Here is a 7659-nt window from a genome sequence, read left to right as displayed (position 1 = left end):
GTGCCAGCCCCGTGTCCCTGCGAGGGGCAGCGTGTGCACCTCAGTGCCCACGTACACAAAACGCTTCTGACATCTCTCCCCACTGGTTCCAGCCACCATCTGGCCAAAGGACTCGTTCTGAGGTGTAAAGCACAGCTCAGAGAGGCTTTATTGCTGAGGAAGAAGCAATAAAAATAGATAAGCAGAAAACGTCACACATCGAGCTTTTACACCGAATAATAAGGCTGGGAAATGACTGAACTTCACATACAGTGGTGTGAGCTGGGAGCAGTGGAACAGACTGCAAATGCACACCCAGCTCTAAGAAAAACACTGGAATAGAAAACTCAGTGCTTAGATTTATCCTCACAGTGTTCATCTGCCAACAGTATTGTGGCTGAATCCATTCTGGCTATCACCACAATTAACATCTTCATAACTTCTTCCCAGTTTCCTCCAGAAAACCTGATCTCCACAGTAGCCAAAACTAGAGAGTGGTGGCAGGATCACAGCTGAATGCAAAGAGCTCTAAGAGAGAACAAATTTTGTGGTCAACTTCATATAGGATTATGAGGATTATCTCCTAAAAAGGATCAAAATAAGGCAGACCTTATGAACAATGGCAATCTCTAGCAGTGTGGTCAATTTATTTAAACAAATGTCTATTTTTACATGGTGGATTAATCTCAGATTAGTGAAATGAAAGCCTTAATATTTAGGCATCTGTAAACATCTGAATTCTAGAATTTTTATAAAGTTGTAACTGTTTGCTTCAAATACCTTTCTGCACATGGAACCTTTGTCTTCCCCTGTTGCAGCAATGCACTGAAGGCTCTGGGCTGGGCAGGACATTGCTGGGCACAGCTGGGCTGGAGCTGCACACCCCCAGCACTGAGACCACTGCCCTGCAAAGCCTCACAAATGTCACCACACAGCCCGAGTCCCAGAAACCAAATGTATTCCCAGCATGCTGTGGAGCCTGTCCCTCCCAGTCCTCCTGGATACCTGCTCCACACTGGATGGACCGAGCTGCACATGCTGAAGGGCAGCCTGAGAATGGAGAATGCTCATTCTGCTCAACAATTGTCACCTGTGGAAGGTCTAAGTCAGAGCAAAGGCACATCCAAGCATCAGGACTCACCCAGATAGGAGACCAGGAAGGCAGAAACATGTTTATGTGTTTGGGTTTTGGTGTCTATGTGTTGTCACCTAAACGAGCCTCCTGACAGGAGAGCTTTCATGGAGGAGCAGCTGAAGTCAGACACGTGCTTATCCCTAACAGCAGTCACTGGGAACAAATGTGTGTTGCAGTTTTTTCTAAAAGTCTGCAAATAGAATTATTTGTCTGTGAAACTCTTTGTTAGAACAATTTGCTCACCTCTAAAGTTTCATTTAATGAAGACATTTTGTCTCAGACTCTTCCAGGATGCTTTTGTAGATTAATTGCTGGTACTTGTGTATTTCTGCAGTGGTCATTATTATTTTAAGCTGACAAAACCTTATTTAAAATTTTGTAAAAGTCAAACTCTTCTGAGTATTTTCTTGAATCCATCTTCCCATATGTTAAATAACTCTTCTGAATATAGGGCTTTGTCTACAGCCAGTGTTTTCTGCCCACCCATTTTGCACCTAACAAACTCCTGTCTGATGAAAATTATTAGTTACCACTCTATAATGCACAGCTTCTAATTCACACCTACCAAACGAGCTGCTGAGATTAGGTTTTGGTGTTTCTTACTAGAATCTGTACAAAAGGATGACCTGTCAGAAGTTAACCAGTTCAGATATTGGGACAAGGGAGTTGAGAAATAATTATTTTTAATCTCATTTCCCTGAGAACACAGAGAAAAAACATCAGAGTCTGCACATGAAGGATGTGGAATCAGGAACAGTCTGCCTTTTGGTTTCCATCTTCATTCCTTTGCTTTTGGCAGTATCTCCCCAAGTCTTCTAGTGCCACAAACTCCTGGATGTTGTTGATCCTTAAGGGCTATGCAACTCTTCTTCTTTGGAAAAAATTCCTTTAGGGCCAAGGGCTGCAGGAAAATTGCCCAAGAGAAAATTCATCCCGGCCAGGAGTAGGTTCCAACCTTGCCAGCCAGAAGCTGAGAGGCATCCCTCACATCTCATTTTCCCAGGTCAGTGGCTGAAGCTCTGAACCCAGCCCCTCACAACTGAGTGCTACACCCCCACTGACCAGTTCCTCTCCTTTTGGGGGATAAGCAGTTCCATTTTCTGGATGGATTTTTCTTCAGTCTGAGTCTTTCCTACCACAAAATATTGATGTGTCAACAGGCCATTCCAAACTTCCCCAGTGTCACCTCGCAGTCCAGCACTCACTCCTCCACATCCATCAGCCATGCAGCTTTGTAACTCAGTGAGCACTGAGGCCACACCAGCGAGCAATTGATCCTGTTGGACCAAAGGGTCCTTTCAGCTCTCATTTAGAGCCATGGTCTCTCACAGTCCTCCTGGAGCAGTGGGTGGATTCACCAGCACATTGAGGAGTACATTGTCAATGGAAGGGTTATCTGTGAGCTGAAAAGCATTTGTGCTGTCACATTCCCTTCTCCTTTCCACAAAGGCATGCTGTGATGGGAGGGTGTGGAGGGAGCCCCTCTCATCGGGCTGCTCCATCCAGGCTTTCTCACAGAGCCACAGCTCCTGAGAGGAATGAGAACAGAATAGGGAATCAGGGCCAAATTTTCTTTCTTTTTCATATAAAGAAAAGTAATATAAATTATTAAGTCAGAGCATCTGATTCATCTGTACAGCATGAGGTCAGGTATTTCACTTGATAAACGAAGACATCGACTTATTAGCTCAGTTTTGGCAGAATTATTAAGAGCGTGTTTACATTCAAGCTCATTAAGAGAGACATCTGAAACCAGAAGCATCCAAAATTAATGGATGCTTTTTGAGACTGTTGGCTTCAATGAGTTGTGTTGCATTCTTTTATTAAGTGGATAGGTTTTTGTGGTTTAGGCAGAGAGCAGCTGCAGACAGTTCCTTAAAAAATATAAATGTATTTTTGATCTGTAAGGGAAAATTAACTGAATACCTAGAAGCCTTTCTGTGGATCAGTCCACATATTTGCATCCAATATGATTTCCCATGTATGTGTTTAATGTCTACTATAAGATTCTTGTTTTATTTGAACTTCTCCTTGCACTCTGATCTTTTGTGCTCTAGTATTAATTGGAAAGATGGAATTTCTGTACATATCCTGATTACACTGATTTAACAAAGTACATGATTTTGGCTTTTCCAAGTGACCAGATTCCCACTGTTAACACCTTTTCTCTTGCTGTCTCACTCCCCCATGATTCAAAGACATGGTACATTGATGTGCTCTGGACTTAAACCCCAAACTGCCAGCTGCAGTAACCCACTTCCATCTGGAGTATTCCCTTATGTTCTCACAGCTTAAGTGCCATTTATAATGGTATTTAATGTAGAAAATCTTATAAATCATTTAAAGCACAGTAACTCTGATTACAACATATCTATATAGAGACACTATGTCTCTCTATATAAATATAAATCTATATAAAATAAAATGTATTGTGTCATAAACAGATTTTGAAACAATTGGTGCTGGTGAAAGGCCCACAGGTAAGCACAGGAAGATTGTCTCTGTACCTGGGTGAGGCCAGGAATCAGAGGCCATCACACTGCAGAGGATGCTGCAAGTCCTGCTGACCCAGCTTGCTCCCTGCCCTCTGCAGGAGCAGATTCCTCTCCCCCACAGTGGCTCATTCCTGAGCTACCTGGCAACCACATCAGGAAACCTAATTCAACCACGTTTTAACTAAAAGCTTTTCTACCAGTTTTAGCTTCAGCTTGACCAGAGGGATGCAAGAGATGACTTTCTAATGGCAACTGTTTTCTTTCCAATTTTAAAAAAAGGAAAGGAAAATAAATCATGTATCCTAAGCAAATAAAACTCACTTCCCCACCTCTACTTAATCAGGCTTTATTTGCTTAGTATCTGTTATGTAGCAGTAATTATACTAATTCTCCAGTCATTCATTGAATCTCTCTCAAAGAACTGGATAGATGTGACTTGAATTTCTAATCCTTTAGATTTTCTAGCTTTTTTTTTTCCTAGTGGAATGCCCAGCATGGTGTGATCCTGGTGATGCAAATAATGTATAGGAAAGATGAAACAATCTTAGCTTTTTAAAAAGTAAAGCAAACTCCCTGTTTTTACACATGGGAAAACATATATTCTTCTTTAAAATATTGCACAGCAGGTTCATCTCCTCCCCCTTAACATCTGGAGATCGTTGAGACATTTATATTGCAGGTTACAAGAAACACTTGCAGAACTGAGAGGACTAAGTTTTTCGGAGTTTGCTGCAGATCTTGTCTGATCTGTTGGTTTCTTACATGGATTTCTTTCCTTATGAAGTGCTGGGAGTTCTTTGAGATCAAATATATGTTGGTTTTCTATGTGGGAGATGTTATGAATATAGTAGGAAATAGAGAATATTGCCAAACTCGGTGGCATTCTCTCTTGGACTTAGATATGGTGATCTAATATCATTTCTAAAGATCTTGGTGTAAATTAAGCATTTTACTCCCAGGAACTAACCCCGGTGTGTAGGTAGAGACATTTCAAAGTAAAAAAAAATCACCTCCATTCTGATGGGCACTGCTGGGACATCTTGAAGTCAGAGCTTTTCATGGTAATGTGAAATTTTGGCTGCTACCCTGTATTTAGCATACTTCTACAAAGCAGAGTACTTTTTCTAATTCCCAAGACTGAGCTGAGTTGGCTTTTACTCCACTCTGCCTCTGGGTGATGCACCTCATTCAAGCTCTTCCCAGTACATTTGCTCAATCCCTTTGTATGCAGGGGTTGCACTGAGCAGTGGAGGAGCAGCAGCTCCCATCTGCTGCAGGTGGAGCTGCCAAATGCCAGCCCCACGTGCTGATGGACCTGACACATGACAATTTTTATATGTTTTCTTCTCATGCCATCTTATACTCCTGTCTGCTAGGCAGCCAGCATCATGTCTTTTATTAAAATAGGCTATGTGCTATAAATTTCAGATACATTTTACAGTGGGGAATAACCTGGCTTTCTGACAGTCTTTGATTTTGTTGTAAGCATGGTATACTAGAATGTGAGATTTTGTTGCATTATTATGAATATGTTGTCTTCTCTTTCCATGTTTCTGCAGGAGTGTCTCATCCTGTAAGATCATTTAACAAAGAACGTCAGATAAGAAAGCAAAAGTAGGAACTAAAGTTAATTAAAAATGCATTTGCTGCATAAAGTGAGAACCATGCCTGGCCAGAATGCAGAAACATGCAAAGTTAAATGGAGTTTTGTAGTGGAAATGTCACTTGCCCAGAGTAAGGATAAATAAACCAAAGAGGTAGCACAGTCTGCCAGTTTTAACCCTGAATTTCCTCATTTCCAATCAGTTCTTTTTCAGATATTGTGTTAGACTTCTGACTATCACCTGCATCCTGGAATAACTTCAAGGCAGTGCAGTCCCTGCTTGGAGATGGGAAATAGGAAATTCATAGTGTCTATTGAAACCAATCCAGCCCTTTGAATTTGCAGTTTTTATGACCTTTTCCAAACTCCTTCCAGGAACACAAATATGTTGTTCATACTTGATCAGGCCCAAAACATGGCTTGTTTGGGGCCAGATCAGGACTGGAATGATGGGGGGTGGGGATAAGCAGAAACAAGGCAATTATACCTCTTGATGTGATGTTAAACTAATGACATTTTAAAGGCAACCAGGGTGGCAGTTGCCAGGCTGTTTTTATGAGCTGCTCTCAGACAGAAGCTCCACAGTGAAGGTCACTGTGCTGGAAGCAGAGATATGAACATTTTAGCATCTCTCTACTTTTGCTTTTTTTTGGGTCTCTTTACATCCAATATTCTCTTCCACCCCTCACCTATTTTCTACAGCAGATGGAGTTTGCAGAAGCCCCTCAGTGTGCCATCAGCATCTCAGGTTCCAGGGAGGCACCCCGAGCCCCAGAGAGTGCTGGATCCCCTCGTGTGAGCTGAGTGACAGCACTGTCTGCTCCAGCCCTCCGTGTCCACAGGGGTCATGTGCAAAAGCATTTCCTTTCTGTGACTAGAAGCAAAATTGGCCCCTGTGACTACAAAAACATGTCAGTCTAATGAGAAAAATGAGAAGGGAAAAAAAAAGCCTGGCAAAAATCTAAGAATAGAGTGTTGAACAGGACTTATTTCTGCCAGAGGATTTAGGGGAGAGATGAATATTACTTAAATATGGTAGGAATAAGATGTCACATCAAGTATGTTACAGTGCTTTTATGCCAGCTCAAAGTATGTCTCATCCCACATGCTTTGTGTGTGTAAATTTGGATGTTTTTGCAGCTTTCTTCTTTCTAAAGGTAATCTGTACTGCCCTCATTTCTGGGTGGATTAACTCCAAACAGGAGTGAAGGCTCCTCAAGCAGCCATTAGAAAGTATTTTGGTCATTCAAATAGAGGAGCTGCTAGTCATTTAAAAATATTACAGGGAGAATTTACAGACATTCTTGAATGTAATCAGCTACACAGTGCTGGAAGCACTTAGGGGATTTCATGAGTTCCTGTAAAACACAGTCCAGCAGCATCAAAAGAGATCTGCACTACCAGCCCTGTGAGTGACAGTGTCTGCCAAAGCCCCAGGCACTCATCCACCCCCTCCTGGGGCCAGTGGAGCTCCTGCATTTCATACCAGGGGGATTTGGGTTCATAGTGGAGTATGAGAATGGGACTCAGAGGTGACAGAGATGGCTGTCCCTTCAGGAGGAATTCTGCTGGTTTCATCCAATGGTTCCTTCAGACTCCTCCTGGCTTACCTGGAAAGGTGCTCAGGAGTCAGCAAGGGGACTTCAGAGCTTTCCCTGCCATCATCCCCTCAAGGATGGCATAGGAATGAAGCCACTTGTGATGGAGAGTCCTGTTACAGAGCAAACGCTCCTGTGTTTTGGTTTATCCTACATTAGAGGGATTTTTCTAGTCAAATCTGATTTGAAAGTGGAATGCTATGGAAATGCCATTGGATTTCTCCATAAAAACAACCAACTTCAGTTTGCCAGGTGTAAAATACTGTTACCTATCTGCCATAAAGACAGCTGCAGCCAAAAAATAAGGTCATCGACTAAACACGGCCTTTACTTTAAGGAGCTAAATAGTTTCCCTGATTTCTGAGAATTGCTGGATGATGCTGCAGAATCAGCAACTGCAAAGTGAGCTTCTCCCTGTGACATTCCTGCCATTCATCACCTGTTTGGGGTAAGAGTGCAGGCAGGTGAGAGCTTGTGCTGTAGAAGTCCCTTTTGCTAGCAGGATTGAATCAATAAATGACTTTAAATGTTGTTATGATCCTAAGAGCAAGATGATTTGCACAGAGTACTTGCTAGTGAGTGTAGAGCACCATAGTCCCTCATTATAGTTTTAGTAGAACAGGAGAACATAAAAAGAGTCTTGAATTACTCTAACTTAAGACTGTGAAAAACATGCTCTTGTGTTTCTTATTCCTTACTTTAATTGAACACAAAGATATCAGCACTTCAGTGTCAGCTGCTACACATAAAATCAAACTTGGAGTGTAGTAAATACAGCAGAACTGAAGGTTTAGTGTTATATATTGAGAGAACGATTCGAGATAGAATTGTCTTAACCAACACTACTAC

The 7659-nt window shown here is 42.0% G+C and overlaps 1 long non-coding RNA gene across 1 annotated transcript; it reads right to left on the bottom strand.

The window, feature by feature from the left end:
• Positions 1–605: 605 nt before the first annotated feature.
• Positions 606–7336, bottom strand: LOC148222350 (uncharacterized). The gene is made up of 2 exons (XR_015806205.1): positions 5902–7336; positions 606–2643 (listed from the first exon to the last, which is right to left on the bottom strand). It is a non-coding gene; the product is annotated as an uncharacterized LOC148222350 (long non-coding RNA).
• Positions 7337–7659: the final 323 nt, after the last annotated feature.

The sequence above is a fragment of the Sturnus vulgaris genome, chromosome 12 (genome assembly GCF_052056855.1).
Source record: "Sturnus vulgaris isolate bStuVul1 chromosome 12, bStuVul1.hap1, whole genome shotgun sequence".
Taxonomy (NCBI): Eukaryota; Metazoa; Chordata; class Aves; order Passeriformes; family Sturnidae; genus Sturnus; species Sturnus vulgaris.
Note: the sequence above shows the minus strand (reverse complement) of the source record. Positions and strands in the feature narration are given on the sequence as shown.